Below are 20,617 nucleotides of genomic sequence, written 5' to 3'. Positions count from 1 at the left end.
GGGACTTGTCCAATCCGCGCAGTTGCCGAGGCGCCGTGGGGAAGTGGAGACGCCCACGTCCAATCAACCGCCACGCGGCGCCCAAGGCCGCAGGCTGTTAGGGCCTGCGGCGCTTCGCTCTTGCCCTTTCGCCTCCCTGCACGGCCAAGTCCGGGCGCGCCTTGGGCCCGGGGGCTACTGTCGGTGTTCTGGGAACGGGGGTCCCCAGACTTGCCTACCTGCGGCCTGCGGCGTGGCTCGAGGAGGGGCCCAGCACGGCCCATCTTCATCAACACAGACCCAAGACCCTCGCGAGGGGTCAAGCCTCGCGGCGCGGATGACACGGAGCTTCATCAGGCACGGCCTCATCAGGCTGGCTCGCGAGGAGGCGGAGAGATCAAGGAGGGGTACCTCACAAGGTGCCCATGACGCAAGCCATGACGACCAAGGGTGCCAGGTGGGCGCCAGCCCGCGCAGTGTCCTCCTTTCCTCTTTGGTGCAAAGGGAGCAAGCGCAGGAGAGAGCATCAAGCAAAGGCACCCGTTTCGGTGCAACGAGACCAAGACCGGCCCAACGGCAGGAAGGAAGTCATTGTGGAGCCCAAGCCAGCGTCACCACCAGAGCCTTTGGCAGGCGAGGACCAACTTTAGTCAGGATAAGTGTACCAGATGTTCCCCTTCAAAATGGCCAATTGTTGGCGCCCTTCCCGCTCAATATTTGGGAAGAGGCCCAGGGCCTTTGCCTATAAATAGGACTAGCCACCCATAGTGTAGAGGAGAGATCGGATCGAAATCAGAGAGAGAATCGAGAAGAGAGAGAGAGAGAGAGAGAGAGAAGGGTGATTGAACTCCTCCTAGCAGTTCATCCCCTCAGCCAAGAACAGACCCTCGCGAGGCTGTTCTTCCGTGTATTTCTCATCATCATCAGCCCAAGAGGCAATCCACCACACCACACACTGGAGTAGGGTATTACACCACAACGGTGGCCCAAACCAGTATAAACCTTGTGTCTCTTGTGCTGTTCTTTCCATAGCTTAGATCTTAGCGAGGCGAAGGGGTGCAGGTAGGTAGAAGGCGAAATCTCCACACGCACCCTAGTGTTCGAACCTTAAGGGTCTGCCGGAACCCGAAATCCAACAAGTTTATAGTTTGCATCAAAGGATTCATCAATAACAATGGGATTAGCACAAGTGAAGCCAGACAGGGTGGATGGATCCACTGAAGGTTCCTTTGCAGCAACCCATGTGGTTTTGGGGTACTGCTCTGGTTTCCAGTAAGAGCCATCAGCATTCATTTTCCTTTCGAACCCAAGACCCTCTTTCCTAGGGTTTCGGTTCAGGATCTGCCTTTTGAGGACATCACATAGTGTCTGATGCCCTTTGAGACTTTTGTACATCCCTGTTTCAAGCAATGTCTTCAACCTAGCATTTTCATCAGAAATAGCAGTGGTATCCTCAGCAGAGGGGTTAGTTACCACATCAACAGTTGAAGATATCGCAATAGTAGCAGCAGTAGAACATCCAGCAACAGAAGTAGTGTTGTCACGCTCAATGCATTTAAGACATGGTGGTTCAAATCCATCCTGAGCGGAACTGATATGTTTGGCGCGAAGTGACTCGTTTTCCTTTTGAAGATCTTCATGAGCCGCTCTCAATTTCTCAAGATCTTGCTTCCTTTGAAGATAATCATAGGAAAGCTTTTCATGAGTTGTTGAGAGCTTTTCATGACGACTTTCAAGTTCCTCATACTTAACATGAAGATTTTTTATGTCTTCAATTAAGGACTAAGATCGAGTCATTTCAGCGTCTAACAGGTCATCGCTTTTGTCTAACAGTTTTTGAATATGTTCCATAGCTTTCTGTTGTTCAGTTGCAATTTTAGCAAGTGTTTAGTAGCTGGGTTTGGAACCACAATCAGAGTCATCTTCACTGGATGTTTGATAGTGAGTAGTGTGTGTGTTTACCTTGGCACCGCGTGCCATGAAGAAGTAGGTGGGAGCGGACCAGTCCTTGTCATTTGCATCGGCGTCGGTGATGAAGCCATTGTCTTCAGTGTTGAAGATGGACCTGGCAACGTATGTTGTAGCCAGACTTGCAACGCCAGAATCGGACTCCTCCTCAGACTCCACCTCCGCCTCCTCAGAAGCGGACTCCTCCTATGAATCCATTTCCTTGCCAACGAACGCACGAGCCTTGCCAGATGAGCTCTTCTTGTGTGATGAAGACTTTGAGGAACACTTGGAAGAAGACTTTGAGTATTTCTTCTTCTTCTTGTCGTCAGAATCATACTCCTTGCTCTTCTTCTTCTTGTTGTTCTCATTGTCCCACTGCGGACACTCAGAGATGTAGTGGCTAGGTTTCTTGCACTTGTGGCATGTTCTCTTCTTGTAGTCATGAGCAGAAGCTTCATCATTCCTAGAGCTTGATCTTGAAGACTTTCTGAAGCCTTTCTTCTTGGTGAATTTTTGGAACTTCTTCACAAGCATAGCAAGCTCCTTTCCAATGTCTTCAGGATCATCAGAACTGCTGTCAGATTCTTCTTCAGATGAGGAGACAGCTTTTGCCTTCAGGGCACGAGTTCGCCCATAGTTGGGACCGTAGATGTCTCTTTTCTCAGAAAGCTGAAACTCATGTGTGTTGAGCCTTTCAAGTATGTCAGACGGATCAAGTGTCTTGAAGTCAGGACGTTCTTGAATCATCAGGGCTAGGGTGTCAAACGAGCTGTCAAGTGATCTCAGGAGTGTCTTGACGACTTCGTGCTTGGTGATCTCAGTAGCGCCAAGGGCTTGAAGTTCATTTGTGATGTCAGTGAGTCGATCAAACGTGAGCTGAACATTCTCATTGTCATTTCTCTTGAAGCGGTTGAAGAGGTTGCGAAGGACACTGATTCTTTCATCTCTCTGGGTTGAGACGCCTTCGTTGACCTTGGAGAGCCAGTCCCAGACTAGCTTAGATGTTTCCAGAGCACTCACACGGCCATACTGTCCTTTGGTCAGATGACCATAGATGATGTTCTTGGCAGTGGAGTCCAATTGAACGAACTTCTTGATATCAGTAGCAGTGACACCTTCCAGCCTTGGGAACGTCATTCTTGACGACATACCAAAGGTCGACATCAATGGCTTCAAGATGCATGCGCATCTTATTCTTCCAGTAGGGATATTCAGTTCCATCGAAGACTGGGCATGCAGCGGAGACTTTGATTATCCCTGCAGTCAACATAGCTAAAACTCTAGGTGGTTAAACCGAATCACACAGAACAAGGGAGTACCTTGCTCTGATACCAATTGAAAGTGCTAGTGATCGACTAGAGGGGGGTGAATAGGCGATTTTTAGGAAAGTCTTCAAAACATGAGAGTTTCGAAGACAAACGATAGAAATAAACCTATTACCATGTAGCAGAAGGTAGACTACACTAAGCAAGCCATAGTCAAGTATTCAATGAAGTGAAAGCACAACGACTAATGATAGCTAGGCAGTATAGATCAGGTAGGAAGATAGTATGAAGCCAATCAGAACAATCACTCACTCAGTGAAGACAAAAGATAATGCTAACAGACAATGACTTCACAAGGACCAACTGTAAATAAAGAGATGGGAAGGATAGAACCAGTGACTCGTTGAAGACAATGATTTGTTAGACCAGTTCCAGTTGCTGTGACAACTGTACGTCTAGTTAGGGAGGCTGAGATTCAACTCAGAAGACCGTGTCTTCACCTTATTCCCCTTGAGCTAAGGACACCCAGTCCTCGCCCAATCACTCTGGTAAGTATTCAAGGCAGACTTCCAAACCTTCACAGACTTTGTTCACCGGCAATCCACAATGACTCTTGGATGCTCAGAACGCGACGCCTAACCAGCTGGAGGATTCACAGTCCTCAAGTGTAATAAGTCTTCAGATCACACAGACAGGAAGACTTAAATGATGCCTAACACTCTTTGGCTCTGGGTGTTTAGGGCTTTATCCTCCCAAGGAATTCTCTCTCAAAGGCTTCGAGGTGGGTTGCTCTCAAACGACAAAAGCCGTACACTAACTCTGAGCAGCCAACCGTTTTTGGTTGTAGGGGGTGGGCTATTTATAGCCACTAGGCAACCCGACCTGATTTGTCCGAAATGACCCTGGGTCACTAAGGAACTGACACGTGTTCCAACGGTCAGATTTCAAACACACACGGCAACTTTACTTGGGCTACATGCAAAGCTGACTTATCCAACTCTGGATAAGATTTTCTCTCATAGTCTTCGCTCGAACACATGGGATTTTGGTTAAGCATCACTTCAGTCATTCTGACTGGTTCTCTTGGACCCCACTTAACAGTACGGTGGTTCCTATGACTCAACAAAGAAGAAAAAGAACGACGAAACAACTAAGTATTCGCGCTCCATAGTCTTCACACGATGTCTTCTCTTGTCATAGTCTTCAATGTGAATGTCTTCACATCCCACCTTTGACTTCAATGTCTTCATACATTTTAGGGGTCATCTCTGGTAGGAAAACCGAATCAATGAGGGACTTCCACCTGTGTTATCCTGCAATTCTCACAAACACATTAGTCCCTCAACCAGGTTTGTCGTCAATACTCCAAAACCAACTAGGGGTGGCACTACATGCACTTACACTCCACGAGCTACTGTTCATCCACCGTCGACCTCCTCCAGCCTCGACATGCGACTGTTCAACCACGGGCTCCTGTTCATCCAGCCTCCACCACGCGCTACTCCACCGGCTACTGTTCAACCAGCCCTCTCCATGGGCTCCTATTCAACCACCCCTCCACGGGCTACTGTTCATCCTGCCCTCCACCGTCTACTGTTCATCCTGCCCTCCACGGGGTGGTCCTGTTCATCCAGCCCTCCACGGGGTCCTGTTCATCCAGCCCCAACCGTCTCGATCGATCGGGGTCCTGTTCATCCAGAGGCAACACCACGGGGTCCTGTTCATCCACCCCCACCGGGAACTGTTCATCCAACCCCCCCGGCAACGCTCACTGTTCATCCAGATGCAGCATCGATCGGCTTTAGTTAGCTGCAGTGGCGAAGGAATCGCTCGACCGGGTTCAGTTAACAGCCATCGATCGATCGCTCGGGTTCAGTAACGCGTAGCCTGCAGTGCAATCACTCGGGTTCAGTTAGAGCCCAACGCCTCGCTCGGGTTCAGTTACAGCCAACGCCTCGCACACACGCGCGTACGTGTACGAGAGAAACGCACATCGCTCGGCCCCCGATCTCCCACCGTAACCGGGAACTCCCCGAAATTTCCCTCGCCCTCGCTTCTACCACGATTTTTTCCGTCATGGACGGCCGAAAGAATGTCATGCAGTTGCGTCTCCGGCCCGCCCAGGACGAAAAGCCCATTTTCTGTCATGATTTTTTGTCATAGAAGTCGGAGCCCACATCTATGATGCTACCGGGTTTTGTCACAATTATCGTCATAGAAGTGTCATATGTATGACAGAAAAAAATTCGTTCGGCCCAAAATGTCACGGATGTGTCTTTTTTTTGTAGTGCATGTCTACATAGTTCTCGAACCTGTAGGTTCCGCACGCTTAACGTTCGATGATGATTTGTATTATGAGTTATTTGATTTGATGATCAAAGTTTATTCGGAGTCCCAGATGAGATCACATACATGACGAGGAGTCTCGAAATGGTCGAGAGGTAAAGATTCATATATTGGAAGGTTATATTCGGACACCGGAATGGTTCGGGTTGATTCGGATAAGTTTCGGAGTACCGGGGGTTACCGGACCCCACCTCGGAGGTTAATGAGCCACCATGGGCCTTAGTAGAGAAGAGAGAGGGCCGACCAGGAGGTGGCGCCCCCCCTTGACAATCCGAATTGGACAAGGGGTGGGGGCGGCACCCCCTGAGGGAATCCTAGATTAAGGGGTCCTCGGGCGTCCGGACTGTGTGACATGGGCCAGACTAATGGGATATGAAGATACACGACATGAGACTTCTCCCCGTGTTCGGATGGGACTCTCCTTTGCGTGGAAGGAAAGCTTGGTGTCCGGATGCATTATTTCCTTTCTTTGTAACCGACTTTGTACAACCCTAGGCCCCTCCGGTGTCTATATAAATTGGAGGGTTTTAGTTCATAGTGACAATCATAATCATACAGGCTAGACTTCTAGGGTTTTAGCCATTACAATCTCGTGGTAGATCAATTCTTGTAATCCTCATACTCATCAATATCAATCAAGAAGGATGTAGGGTAGTACCTCCATAGAGAGGGCCTGAACCTGGGTAAAACATTGTGTCCCCTGTGTCCTGTTACCATCGACCTTAGACGCACAGTTCGGGACCCCTACCCGAGATCCGTCGGTTTTGACACCGACATTGGTGCTTTCATTGAGAGTTCCACTGTGTCGTCATTACAAGGTTTGATGGCTCCATCCATCATCTGCAATGATGCTACCCTAGGGGAGGTTTTTCTCCCTGACCATATCTTCGTATTCGGCGGCCTTGCACTGCGGGCCAACTCGCTTGGCCATCTAGAGCAGATCGACAGCTATGCCCCAGGTCACTGATGACCCACAAGTATAGGGGATCTATCGTAGTCCTTTCGATAAGTAAGAGTGTCGAACCCAACGAGGACTAGAAGGAAATGATAAGCGGTTTCCAGCAAGGTATTCTCTGCAAGTACTGAAACAAGTGGTAACAGATAGTTTTGTGATAGGATAATTTGTAACAAGCAACAAGTAACAAAAGCAAATAAAGTGCAGCAAGGTGGCCCAATCCTTTTTGTAGCAAAGGACAAGCCTGGACAAACTCTTATAAAGAAAAAAGCGCTCCCGAGGACACATTGGAATATCATCAAGCTAGTTTTCATCACGCTCATATGATTCACGTTCGGTACTTTGATAATTTGGTATGTGGGTGGACCGGTGCTTGGGTACTGTCCTTACTTGGACAAGCATCCCACTTATGATTAGCCTCTATTGCAAGCATCCGCAACTACAACAAAAGTATTAAGGTAAACCTAACCATAGCATGAAACATATGGATCCAAATCAGCCCCTTACGAAGCAACGCATAAACTTGGGTTTAAGCTTCTGTCACTCTAGCAACCCATCATCTACTTATTACTTCCCAATGCCTTCCTCTAGGCCCAAATAATGGTGAAGTGTCATGTAGTCGACGTTCACATAACACCACTAGAGGAGAGACAACATACATCTCATCAAAATATCGAACCAATACCAAATTCACATGACTACTAATAGCAAGACTTCTCCCATCTCCTCAGGAACAAACGTAACTACTCACAAAGGATAAACATGTTCATAATCAGAGGGGTATTAATATGCATATAGGATCTGAACATATGATCTTCCACCAAATAAACCAACTAGCATCAACTACAAGGAGTAATTAACACTACTACCAACCTACTAGCACCAATCCTGGACTTGGAGACAAGAATTGGATACAAGAGATGAACTAGGGTTTTGAGAGGAGATGGTGTTGATGAAGATGTTGATGGAGATTGCCCTCTCCCGATGAGAGGAGAGTTGGTGATGATGATGGTGATGATTTCCCCCTCCGGGAGGGAAGTTTCCCCGGCAAAACAGCTCTGCCGGAGCCCTAGATTGGTTCCGCCAAGGTTCCACCTCGTGGCGGCGGAGTTTCGTCCGAGAAGATGGCTTCTTATTTTTTCCCCATCAAAAGACTTCATATAGCAGAAGATGGCCACCGGAGGGCCACCAGGGGGCCCACGAGGTAGGGGGGCGCGCCCAAGGGGGTAGGGCGCGCCCCCACCCTCGTGGGCAGGGTGTGACCCCCCTGGTGAATCTCTTCCGCTGAGTATTTTATATATATATTCCGAAAACGTCTTTCGTGAAGTTTTAGGACTTTTGGAGCTGTGCAGAATAGGTCTCTAATATTTGCTCCTTTTCCAGCCCAGAATCCCAGCTGTCGGCATTCTCCCTCTTCATGTAAACCTTGTAAAATAAGAGAGAATAGGCATAAGTATTGTGACACAATGTGTAATAACAGCCCATAATGGAATAAATATCGATATAAAAGCATGATGCTAAATGGACTTATCAGTCACCAGATTAGTTTTGGAAACTTGGATTATGTCGCTGATATCCGAGGAGACTTAATCTTCCAAGGATTCACGACCCCAACCTCCGCTCTGGCCTTAAAGCCGGAGCGCCTCGCCAGGACCGAAGACGGGATTTCTAAACCCGCCGAACTATCTGTGGCCACTAGGCCCAGTACTGGAGAGCCGGAGGAAGCAGTGTCGCCGGCAACCATCACAAAGCCGGACTCTTCCCCAGACACTGGCTTCGAACTCTCGGAGTCAGCATCGTGTGAGATCTTCCCTTCCCGCCATACTCCACGGATTCTTTCCTTCCTCGACAAACCTCGCCTTTGAGCGAGGCTCTGGACTTGATGCGATCCCTCGTGATTACAGAGGAGCAACATCCGAAATACACCCAGCCCGGACTAGGGACTGAGAGCGGGGAATTTTACGTCCTACCCACCACCCACTTCATCGCCACAGTCGAGGACTTAACTGACATGCTCGACTATGGATCCGAAGACATTGACGGTATGGATGAGATGCCGGAGAGTAGCAAGCCGAAAACCCGCTGTTTACCGAATGCTGGACGACCACCTCTTCGTATGACGTGTACATGGTGGATACACCCAAGGAGGGTGACAACGATAATGAGAAAAATCCAGTAGAGGATAAACCTCCCGAGATACAACCAAAGCGCTGATACATCTCCAACGTATCTATAATTTTTTATTGTTCCATGCTATTATATTATCTGCGTTGGATGTTTAATGGGATTTAATATACCTTTTTATATTATTTTTGGGACTAACCTACTAACCAAAGGCCCAGTGTAAATTGCTGTTTTTTTGCCTATTTCAGTGTTTCACAGAAAAGGAATATCAAACGGAATCAAAACGGAATCCAAACGGAATGAAACCTTCGGGAGAGTTATTTTTGGAACAAACGTGATCCAGGAGACTAGGAGTGGACGTCAAGAAAGAAGCAACGAGGCCACGAGGCAGGAGGGCGCGCCCCCACCCTCGTGGGCCCCTCGCAGCTCCACCGATGTACTTCTTCCTCCTATATATACTCATATACCCCGAAAACACCCAGGAGCACCACAAAACCCTATTTCCACAGCCGCAACCTTCTGTACCCGTGAGATCCCATCTTGGGGCCTTTTCCGGCGCTCCGCCGGAGGGGGAATCGATCACGGAGGGCTTCTACATCAACACCATAGCCTCTCTGATGATGTGTGAGTACTTTACCACAGACCTTCCAGTCCATAGTTATTAGCTAGATGGCTTCTTCTCTCTCTTTGGATCTCAATACAAAGTTTTCCTCGACTCTCTTGGAGATCTATTCGATGTAATTCTTTTTGCGGTGTGTTTGTCGAGATCCAATGAATTGTGGGTTTATGATCAAGATTATCTATGAACAATATTTGATTCTTCTCTGAAATCTTTTATGCATGATTTAATATCTTTGCAAGTCTCTTCGAATTATCAGTTTGGTTTGGCCTACTAGATTGATCTTTCTTGCAATGGGAGAAGTGCTTAGCTTTGGGTTCAATCTTGCGGTGTCCTTTCCCAGTGATAGTAGGGGCGACAAGGCACATATTGTATTGTTGCCATCGAGGATAAAAAGAAGGGGTTTATATCTTATTACTTGAGTTTATCCCTCTACATCATGTCATCTTGCCTAATGCGTTACTATGTTCTTATGAACTTAATAGTCTAGATGCATGCTGGATAGCGGTCGATGTGTGGAGTAATAGTAGTAGATGCAGAATCGTTTTGGTCTACTTGTCGCGGACATGATGCCTATATATATGATCATGCCTAGATATTCTCATAATTATTCGCTTTTCTATCAATTGCTCGACAGTAATTTGTTCACCCACCGTAGAATTTGCTATCTTAAGAGAAGCCACTAGTGAAACCTATGGCCCCGGGGTCTATCTTCCATCATATTATTTTCATATCAAAGTTGCTATTTCTATTACCGTTTATTTTGCAATATTTATTTTCCAATCTATATCATAAAAATACCAAAAATATTTATCTTATTATCTCTATCAGATCTCACTTCCATAAGTGACCGTGAAGGGATTGACAACCCCTTTATCGCGTTGGTTGTGAGGTTCTTGTTTGTTTGTGCAGGTACTAGGCGACTTGCGTGTTACCTCATACTGGATTGATACCTTGGTTCTCAAAAACTAAGGGAAATACTTACGCTACTTTGCTGCATCACCCTTTCTCTTCAAGGGAAAAACAACACATGCTCAAGAGGTAGCAAGAAGGATTTCTGACGCCGTTGCCGGGGAGGTTGCACCAAGTCAAGTCAAGATTTGATCTACCAACAACTAGCCATTTTTGGCGCCGTCTATGCACAAGTCAAGACATACCAAGTACCCATCACAAACTCTTATCCCTCGCATTACATTATTTGCCAATTGCCTCTCGTTTTCCTCTCCCCCACTTCACCCTTGTCGTTTTATTCGCCCTCTTTTCCGCTCGCCTCTTTTTTGTTCGCCTCTTTTTGCTTGCCTCTTGTTTGCTTGTGTGTTGGATTGTTTGTCACGATGGCTCAAGATAATACTAAAGTGTGTGAATTTTCCAATACCAACAATAACGATTTTATTAGCACTCCGATTGCTCCTCTTACCGATGCTGAATCTTGTGAAATTAATACTGCTTTGCTGAATCTTGTCATGAAAGATCTGTTTTCTGGACTTACTAGTGAAGATGCCGCTACCCATCTAAACAGCTTTGTTGATTTGTGTGATATGCAAAAGAAGAAAGATGTGGATAATGAAATTATTAAATTGTAGCTATTTCCGTTTTCGCTTAGAGATCGTGCTAAAACTTGGTTTTCCTCTTTGCCTAAAAATAGTATTGATTCATGGAATAAGTGCAAAGATGCTTTTATCTCTAAGTATCCCCCCACTAAGATCATCTATCTTAGAAACGATATTATGAATTTTAAGCAACTTGATCATGAGCATGTTGCACAATCTTGGGAGAGGATGAAATTAATGATACGTAATAGCCCTACACATGATTTGAATTTATGGATGATCATACAAAAAATTTATGCCGGATTGAATTTTGCTTCTAGAAATCTTTTAAATTCAACCGCAGGAGGCACTTTTATCAAAATCACTTTACGAGAAGCTACTAAACTCCTAGATAATATTATGGTTAATTATTCTCAATGGCACACCGAAAGATCTACTAGTAAAAGGGTTCATGCTATAGAAGAAATTAATGTTTTGAGTGGGAAGATGGATGAACTTATGAAATTGTTTGCTAATAAGAGTGTTTCTTCTGATCCTAATGGTATGCCTTTGTCTACTTTGATTGAGAATAATAATGAATCTATGGATGTGAATTTTGTAGGTAGGAACAATTTTGGTAACAACGCGTATAGAGGAAAATTTAATCCTAGGCCGTTTCCTAGTAATTCCTCTAATAATTATGGTAGTTCCTACAACAAATCTTATGGAAATTTTAATAACATACCCTCTGATTTTGAGACTAGTGTTAAAGAATTTATGATTTCACAAAAGAATTTCAATGCTTTGCTTGAACAAAAATTGCCTAAGATATATGAGTTGGCTAGGAATGTGGATAGAATTTCTCTTGATGTTGATTCTTTGAAACTTAGATCTATTTCACCTAAGCATGATATCAATGATTCTCTCAAAGCCATGAGAATTTCCATTGATGAGTGCAAAGAAAGAACCGCTAGGATGCGTGCTAAAAAAGATCGCTTTATAAAAGCGTGTTCTTCTAGTTTTCACGATGATAAGGATGAAGATCTAAAAGTGATTGATATGTCTCCTATTAAATCTTTGTTTTGCAATATTAATCTTGATAATGATGGGACTGGATATGAGTCAACTTTAGTTAAAAGGCATCCCAATTATTGAGAGTTTTTAGATCTTGATGCAAAAATTGGTAAAAGTGGGATTGAAGAGGTCAAAACTTTACATATCAATGAACCCACTATTTTGGATTTCAAGGAATTTAATTATGATAATTGCTCTTTGATAGATTGTATTTCCTTGTTGCAATTTGTGTTAAATCCTCCTCATGCTTATAGTCAAAATAAAGCTTTTACCAAACATATCGTTGATGCTTTAATATAGTCTTAGGAAGAAAAGCTTGAAGTAGAAGTTTCTATCCCTAGAAAACTTTATGATGAGTGGCAACCTACTATTAAAATTAAAATTAAATATCATGAATTCTTTGCTTTATATGATTTGGGTGCTAGTGTTTCCACAATTCCAAAAACTTTGTGTGATGTGTTAGGTTTCCGTGAATTTGACGATTGTTCTTTAAATTTGCATCTTGCGGATTCCACTATTAAGAAACCTATGGGAAGAATAAATGATGTTCTTATTGTTTCAAATAGGAATTATGTGCCCGTATATTTCATTGTTCTTGATATAGATTGCAATCCTACATGTCCTATTATTCCTGGTAGAACTTTCCTTAGAACGATTGGTGCAATTATTGATATGAAAGAAGGAAATATTAGATTCCAGTTTCCGTTAAGGAAAGGCATGGAACACTTTCCTAGGAAGAAAATTAAATTACCTTATGAATCTACTATGAGAGCCACTTATGGATTGCATACCAAATAACAAAGAGTCTCTTGTGTCCCCAACACACCCAATACAATGGTAGATTGTATAGGTGCACTAGTTCGGCGAAGAGATGGTGATACAAGTGCAATATGGATAGTAGATAAAGGTTTTTGTAATCTGAAATTATAAAAACAGCAAGATAACTAATGATAAAAGTGAGCGTAAACGGTATTGCAATGCGTTGAAACAAGGTCTAGGGTTCATACTTTTGCTAGTGCAAGTCCTCTCAACAATAATAACATAATTGGATCACATAACTATCCCTCAACATGCAACAAAGAGTCACTCCAAAGTAACTAATAGCAGAGAACAAACGAAGAGATTATGGTAGGGTACGAAACCACCTCAAAGTTATCCTTTCCAATAAATCTGTTGGGCTATTCCTATAAGTGTCACAAATAGCCCTAGAGCTCGTACTAGAATAATACCTTGAGACACAAATAAACCAAAACCCTAATTTCACCTAGATACTCCAATGTCACCTCAAGTATCCGTGGGTATGATTATACGATATGCATCACACAATCTCAGATTCATCTATTCAACCAACACATAGAACCTCAAAGAGTGCCCCAAAGTTTCTACCGGAGAATCACGACAAAAACGTGTGCCAACCCCTATGCATAGGTTCATGGGCGGAACCCGCAAGTTGGTCACCAAAACATACATCAAGTGAATCACGTGATATCCCATTGTCACCACAGATACGCACGGCAAGACATACATCAAGTGTTCTCAAATCTTTAAAGACTCAATCCGATAAGATAACTTCAAAGGGGAAACTGGATCCATTACAAGAGAGTAGAGGGGGAGAAAACATCATAAGATCCAACTATAATAGCAAAGCTCGCGATACATCAAGATCGTATCACCTCAAGAACACGAGAGAGAGAGAGAGAGATCAAACACATAGCTACTGGTACATACCCTCAGCCCCGAGGGACAACTACTCCCTCCTCGTCATGGAGAGCACCAGGATGATGAAGATGGCCACCGGAGACAGATTGCCCCCTCCGGCAGGGTGCCAGAACGGGTCTAGATTGGCTTTTGGTGGCTACGGAGGCTTCTGGCGGCGGAACTCCCGATCTATTGTGCTCCCGGATGTTTTTAGAGTATATGGATATATATATAGGCGGAATAAGTACGTTAGGGGAGCCACGAGGGGCCCACGAGGGTGGAGGGCGCGCCCCCCTACCTCATGGCTTCCTCGAAGCTTCCTTCACATGGACTCCAAGTCTCCCGGGTTGCTTTCCTTCCAAAAATAAGTTCCGTGAAGTTTCAGGTCAATTGGACTCCGTTTTATTTTCCTTTTCTGCGGTACTCTAAAACAAGGAAAAAACAGAAACTGGCACTGGCTCTGGGTTAATAGGTTAGTCCCAAAAATCATATAAAATAGCATATAAATGCATATAAAACATCCAAGGTTGATAATATAATAGCATGGAACAATAAAAAATTATAGATACGTTGGAGACGTATCAGCAGCCCCAAGCTTAATTCCTGCTCGTCCTCGAGTAGGTAAATGATAAAAACATAATTTTTGATGTGGAATGCTACCTAACATATTTATCAATGTAGTTATCTTTATTGTGGCAAGAATATTCAAATCCATAAGATTCAAGGTAAATGTTCATATTGACATAAAAATAATAATACTTCAAGCATACTAACTAAGCAATTATGTCCTCTCAAAATAACATGGCCAAAGAAAGTTCATCCCTACAAAATCATATAGTTTAGTCATGCTCCATTTTCGTCACACAAGAATGCTCTCATCATGCACAACCCCGATGACAAGCCAAGCAATTGTTTCATACTTTAGTAATCTCAAACTTTATAAACCTTCATGCAATACATGAGCGTGAGCCATGGATATAGCACAATGGGTGGAATGGAATATGATAATGAGGGTTATGTGGAGAAGACAAAAAGGAGAAATTCTCACATCAACGAGGCTAATCAAGTGCTTATGATATGAAAAGGCCCAAGCTTGGGACAAACATTAATTGCAGCAAATATATTCTCAAAAACATCATCTTCATCAAACATAGCATCCCCAAGCTTGGGCCTTTTCATATCATAAGCATAATCACTCTCATCATTAATAGTATGGATAGCACCAATAGTATAGCAATTATCATATTCTTCCAAGAAAGTGCCAAAAAGATTTTCAAGATCATAAGAAGTATCATTATCTTCCACAATTATATTTTCCTGAGGCACAATAGTAATAGGAGCAGCATTATTTGGGGGAGATATCTTTTTACCTCTCTTCCTTTTTCTTTTCTTCTTCTTCTTCACCACATCATGTGTGGGTTCAATCCTCTTTTTGGAGCTCCTTATTAATGAGATTGGTTGAATAAAAGGCTCCTCCTCATTACCTGATCCATCATAAGAAATAATAGGAGGATATTGGGAAGTCTCTTCCCTTTCATTAGTATTCTCTTCATCTTCTATTTGTTTTCTTTTCTTTATGTAGTTGGCAATATAAGGATTTTCAATACAATTCACCGCACAATACATATAAATTTTCTCTAGATCAAAATCAAGAAATCTATCAAGATTAAACTTTGGAATACCCTCTGAGGGAGTCCTGGATTAGGGGGTCTCCGGACAGCTGGATTATATTCTTTGGCCGGGCTGTTGGACTATGAAGATACAAGTTTGAAGACTTCGTCTCGTGTCCGGGTGGGACTCTACTTGGCGTGGAAGGCAAGCTAGGCAATACGGATATGCATATCTCCTCCTTTGTAACCGACCTTGTGTAACCCTAGCCCCTTCTGGTGTCTATATAAACCGGAGGGTTTTAGTCCGTAGGACAACAACCACAACATACAATCATACCATAGGCTAACTTCTAGGGTTTAGCCTCTCTGATCTCGTGGTAGATCTACTCTTGTACTACCCATATCATCAATATTAATCAAGCAGGACCTAGGGTTTTACCTCCATCAAGAGGGCCCGAACCTGAGTAAAACATCGTGTCCCCTGCCTCCAGTTACCATCCGGCCTAGACGCACAGTTCGGGACCCCCTACCCGAGATCCGCCGGTTTTGACACCGACATTGGTGCTTTCATTGAGAGTTCCGCTGTGCCGTCGCCATCAGGAAGGATGCCTCATCCCGTCTTTAAAGATGGGACTGTTGCTAAGGGAGCTTTGGCTATCGGCCAAACTCTCCAGCTAGGTGGTTGAGGGAGTCCTGGATTAGGGGGTGTTCGGGTAGCCGGACTATACCTTCAGCCAGACTCCTAGACTATGAAGATACAAGATTGAAGACTTCGTCCCATGTCCGAATGGGACTTTCCTTGGCGATGCGGCTATTCAAGATCTCCTATCATTGTAACCGACTCTGTGTAACCCTAACCCTATCCGGTGTCTATATAAACCGGAGGGTTGTAGTCCGTAGGCAATCAACTCCATATACAACAATCATACCATAGGCTAGCTTCTAGGGTTTAGCTTCCTTGATCTAGTGGTAGATCTACTCTTGTACTACCCATATCATCAATATTAATCAAGCAGGACGTAGGGTTTTACCTCCATCAAGAGGGCCCGAACCTGGGTAAAACATCGTGTTCCCTGCCTCCCGTTACCATCCGGCCTAGACGCACAGTTCGGGACCCACTACCCGAGATCCGCCGGTTTTGACACCGACATTGGTGCTTTCATTGAGAGTTCCTCCGTGTCGTCGCCTTTAGGCCCGATGGCTCCTTTGATCATCAACAACGATGCGGTCCAGGGTGAGACTTTGCTCCCCGGACAGATCTTCGTCTTCGGCGGCTTCGCTCTGCAGGCCAATTCGCTCGGCCACCTGGAGCAGATCGAAAGCTACGCCCCTGGCCATCAAGTCAGGTTTGGAAGCTTAAACTACACGGCTGACATCCGCGGAGACTTGATCTTCGACGGGCTCGAGCCACGGCCAAGCGCGCCGCACTATCTCGAGGGGAATGATCTAGCTCTGCCCCCGGACAGTGTCCTGGAGGCCGCACACGCATCGGTTCCGACCCCTAACTCAGAGCCTATTGCGCCAATCGAGGATGAGCGGTTGGACGTCACCTCGGGGGCTGCGATCCCGAAAGCGATCGAGCCGAACGCTAGCCCCGCACTCTGCACGACCCGTGACTCCGAGGATCCGGACTCCGAACCCCCCGCGCCCCTGCCAATCGAATCAGATTGGGCGCCGATAATGGAGTTCACCGCCGCAGACATCTTTCAGCATTCGCCTTTTGGCGACATCCTGAATTCTCTTAAGTCTCTCTCTTTATCAGGAGAGCCCTGGCCGGACTATGGTCAGCGAGGGTGGGATACGGACGATGAGGAAATTCAAAGCCCACCCACCACCCACTTTGTAGCCACTGTCGACGATCTAACCGACATGCTTGACTTCAGCTCCGAAGACATCGACGGCATGGACGACGATGTAGGAGACGAACAGGAACCAGCACCTGTAGGGCGCTGGAAGGCCACCTCGTCATATGACATATATATGGTGGATACTCCAAAAGATGGAGATGGCGATGGAACAGTGGGGGATGACGCCCCCAAGAAACAGCCAAAGCGCCGACGTCAGTGGCGCCGCTCTAAATCCCGCCAAAGCAAAAACGGTGATTCCGGCACGGGAGATAATACTACCCCGGATAGCGCCGAAGAACACCCACCTCAGCAAGATTCAGCATAGGAAGATGGAGAAGCCAGCCCTCATGAGAGAGCGGCAGACCGAGAGGTCGAGGATGATAACTATACGCCTCCCTCCGAAGACGAGGCAAGCCTCAATGACGACGAATTCGTCATACCATCAGACCCCGCCGAACAAGAGCGTTTTAAACGCAGGCTTTTAGCCACGTCAAGCAGCCTCAAGAAAAAGCAGCAACAGCTTAGAGCTGCCCAAGATTTGCTAGCTGACAGATGGACTGAAGTCCTTGCGGCCGAAGAGTATGAACTCGAACGCCCCTCCAAGAGTTACCCGAAGCGCAGGCCGCTACCCCGATCAGAGGAGGAAGCACCTACATCACCAGCGCATGACATGGCAGACCGGCCACCTCGCGGCCGCGACAGAGAGGCCTCTCAGCCCTCCACCCAAGCCATGCCCCGACGCCGCTCAACTAAGGCACGGGAAAATGCGCCCGACCTGCGAGACATACTGTAGGATAAGGCAAGACAAACAAGATCGATCTACGGATCGCGCAGGCGCCCTACGGCATGTGAGAATGATCTTCACTCCGGATACAACAAATCCGGCCGGGCCGAACACAACAGACATAGCTCTTCCGAGCTACGTCGTGATATAGCCCAGTACAGAGGCGCCGCACACCCGCTATGCTTCACGAATGAAGTAATGGATCATAAAATCCCAGAGGGTTTCAAACCCGTAAACATCGAATCATACGATGGCACAACAGATCCGGCGGTATGGATCGAGGATTATCTCCTTCACATCCACATGGCACGTGGCGATGATCTGCACGCCATCAAATACCTCCCGCTCAAACTTAAAGGACCGGCCCGGCATTGGCTTAACAGCTTGCCAGGAGACTCAATCGGTTCTTGGGAGGACCTGGAAGCCGCATTCCTCGACAACTTCCAGGGCACATACGTGCGACCGCCGGATGCCGACGACTTAAGCCACATAATTCAGCAGCCAGAGGAATCGGCCAGACAATTCTGGACACGGTTCCTAACAAAGAAAAACCAGATAGTTGACTGTCCGAACGCAGAGGCTCTAGCAGCCTTCAAGCACAACATCCGCGACGAGTGGCTTGCCCGGCACCTGGGACAGGAAAAGCCGAAATCCATGGCAGCCCTCACGACACTCATGACCCGCTTTTGCGCGGGAGAAGACAGCTGGCTAGCTCGCAGTAACAACTTATCAAAGAACCCTGGTAATTCGGATACCAAGGACAAAAGTGGCAGGACACGTCGGAATAAGCAAAAACGCCGCGTTAACAGCGACAGCAATGAAGACACGAAAGTCAATGCCGGATTCAAAGGCTATAAATCCGGTCAGCAGAAAAAGCCATTCAAAAAGAATACTCAGGGCCCGTCCAGTTTGGACCGAATACTCGATCGCTTGTGCTAGATACATGGCACCCCCGAAAGGCCAGCCAATCACACTAACAAGGATTGTTGGGTGTTCAAGCAGGCAGGCAAGTTAAAGGCTGAAAACAGAGACAAGGGGCTGCACAGCGACGACGAGGAGCCCAAGCCGCCGAACAACAATGGACAGAAGGGCTTTCCCCCACAAGTGCGGACGGTGAACATGATATACGCAACCCACATTCCCAAGCGGGAGCGGAAGCGTGCGCTACGGGACGTATACGCGATGGAGCCAGTCGCCCCAAAGTTCAACCCATGGTCCTCCTACCCGATCACTTTTGATCGAAGGGACCATCCCACTAGCATCCGTCATGGCGGCTTCGCCGCATTGGTTCTTGATCCAATCATCGACGGATTTCATCTCACAAGAGTCCTCATGGACGGCGGCAGTAGCCCGAACCTGCTTTATCAGGATACAGTGCGGAAAATGGGCATAGATCCCTCAAGGATTAAGCCCACAAGAACGACCTTTAAAGGCGTTATACCAGGTGTAGAAGCCAACTGTACAGGCTCAGTAACACTTGACGTGGTCTTCGGATCCCCGGATAATTTCCGAAGCGAAGAGTTAATCTTTGATATAGTCCCGTTTCGCAGTGGCTATCACGCCCTGCTCGGACGAACCGCATTCGCAAAGTTCAATGCGGTGCCGCACTATGCATATCTCAAGCTCAAGATGCCAGGCCCTCGCGGAGTAATTACGCTCAACGGAAACACCGAACGCTCCCTCCATACGGAGGAGCATACGGCGGCTCTCGCAGCGGAGGTACAAAGTAGCCTTCTCAGGCAATTCTCCAGTCCGGCCATTAAAAAGCCAGACACTGCCAAGCGCGCCCAGAGTAACCCACAGCAGGACCGCCTGGCACACTCTGAGCAAGCGTAGCAATGCGGCCCCAACCCCAGCTTTCGCAACATAGCGAAACCAGTACCTCGCGTACATAACTACGCCCTTGAAATACCATGGGCACAGGGGAAGGGGCACAATAACGGCACGCCCAAAATACGGCTTAAAACGTACTAGGGGCTGCCGGATTCTTTTTTTCAATTTTTTCTTACTTTCAGGACTCCATACTTCGGATGACCTGTTCGGCAATTCGACTGCCGCACAAATGATGCAAGATCCAGGGAGGCAGACAAGCCATGCCGCATTATGGGACTCCCAGGTGGTCTCTGTTACGAGCGGTATACCTGTTTTAAATACAATTCCGCGGCCTGCCCCTGGTCAGGACATACTGAATAGTCCAATATCTTTTGCTTACCGCACTATTTGTATCGTTCGGCTTTGATAAATAGCCTCTCTATAAACAATGCTTAGCTTCTTGTCTATTTTTTGCATTATCTTCTTTTCACATTTATGTTTATTAAATGACATGATTGCACCCGTACACCATGGTACGGCAAACACGCCAGGGGCTTCAGTACCCCTCATAATGGTGTGAGAAGTCCGTACACTTTCACAAGTGCGGCACCCCGAACTTATAGCACTATATGCATCGGCTCCGAATCATGATTTGGGTCAATAGTTGGGTTTGCTTGGCTCCTATGTTTTGGTGCCTTACGTTCTGCTCTATCGGCTAAGGTAGCACTAGGAGAACCACTGCGATTGTGCCCCAGTTCAGCTGGGTTAAGCACCTCGGTGGAGAAAGCTAAAACTGACTGTCATGATGAGGTGAGAGATCGGTCGCTGTTCGAGAGGTTTTTCGAGTCCCGAAAGACTTATGCCGCTTCGAGCGAGGAGCTGGCTTTGTCCGGCCAAGGCGTGGATAGCGCCTCGAACTCGGTCTTCCGAACTAGGGGCTTCGCCGAAATTTAAAATTATAGAGTTCTATGGCTAAGTGAGAGTGTTCAAGCATTATAGTCCGATTGCCTGGTTCGTTGTGCTGA

Source organism: Triticum urartu, chromosome 4A, assembly GCF_056163025.1.
Source record: "Triticum urartu cultivar PI428250 chromosome 4A, HENAU_Tu73, whole genome shotgun sequence".
Classification (NCBI taxonomy): domain Eukaryota; kingdom Viridiplantae; phylum Streptophyta; class Magnoliopsida; order Poales; family Poaceae; genus Triticum; species Triticum urartu.
This window is presented reverse-complemented; position numbering follows the sequence as displayed.